We start from the raw sequence: 848 nt of genomic DNA on the forward strand, positions 1-848 counted from the left end.
GACTCGTCCGGGCTGGCCAGGGCAGAGCCAGGCCCTGTGCAGGAGCCCAGCCACACCAGCCCTTCCCTGGCAGCTCATCCCTTGCTCTCCATGTGTGCATCCCCCACCACAGGTCTGCCCTGGCCACCAAGCAAAACCAGCTCTATATCCCACTGGGCTGTTCCTGATGTGGCAAATAGAGGCTGGGGGCAATTGGGACTCCATGAGAAGGAGGTCATGACAGGAGGTCCTGCTGGGGCTTAGCCTGGGCAGGATTGGAGGTTGGGGTTGCTCCCAGTCTCCAGAGCAGTGTGGTGCCCTGTGGGCAACTGCCTGGTGGCACAGCTCTGCTGTGGAGTGCTGCCATGGGGTAGGTGCCTCAGCCCCGGTGCTGCAGGTTGAGATGGGGAGTAGACACCTTGTGTTTGACTCAGGGCTCTGTATTGGGACTAAAGAGATCTGTGCCCAGTTGCTTATGCTACCCCTGAGTGCTGGTGGCCTGCAGGGCTGTTGTGGGAGCAGCATTGCAGCCAGGCGCAGCAGTGATTTCAGGACAGGCTTTGTCTGTGGGGGCTTGGCTGCTCCACTTGGAGGCAGCAGTGGTGGGTACAGGGAAGTCAGGTGGCCTTAGAGGTGTGAGGGTACATATTGCCTGCTTCTGTAACCTCCTTTGTCACTGGATGAACCTACAGCCTGGCAGGGTGATGGCTGAGCACTGTCCCTTGGTGCCTCGGTAAGGTTTCTTATCCAGCCCATGGGAGCACTGGTCTTTGCCTGGCATGGCTGAGCTGGTCTGGGGGCTGCTCTTGTGTTTGGCAGGGATTTTATTCTTTCTGAGGCATGAGGATCTGAACAGAACAACATTGGTG

This window comes from Chaetura pelagica, unplaced genomic scaffold, assembly GCF_000747805.2.
Source record: "Chaetura pelagica isolate M959 unplaced genomic scaffold, ChaPel_1.0 scaffold252, whole genome shotgun sequence".
Taxonomy (NCBI): Eukaryota; Metazoa; Chordata; class Aves; order Apodiformes; family Apodidae; genus Chaetura; species Chaetura pelagica.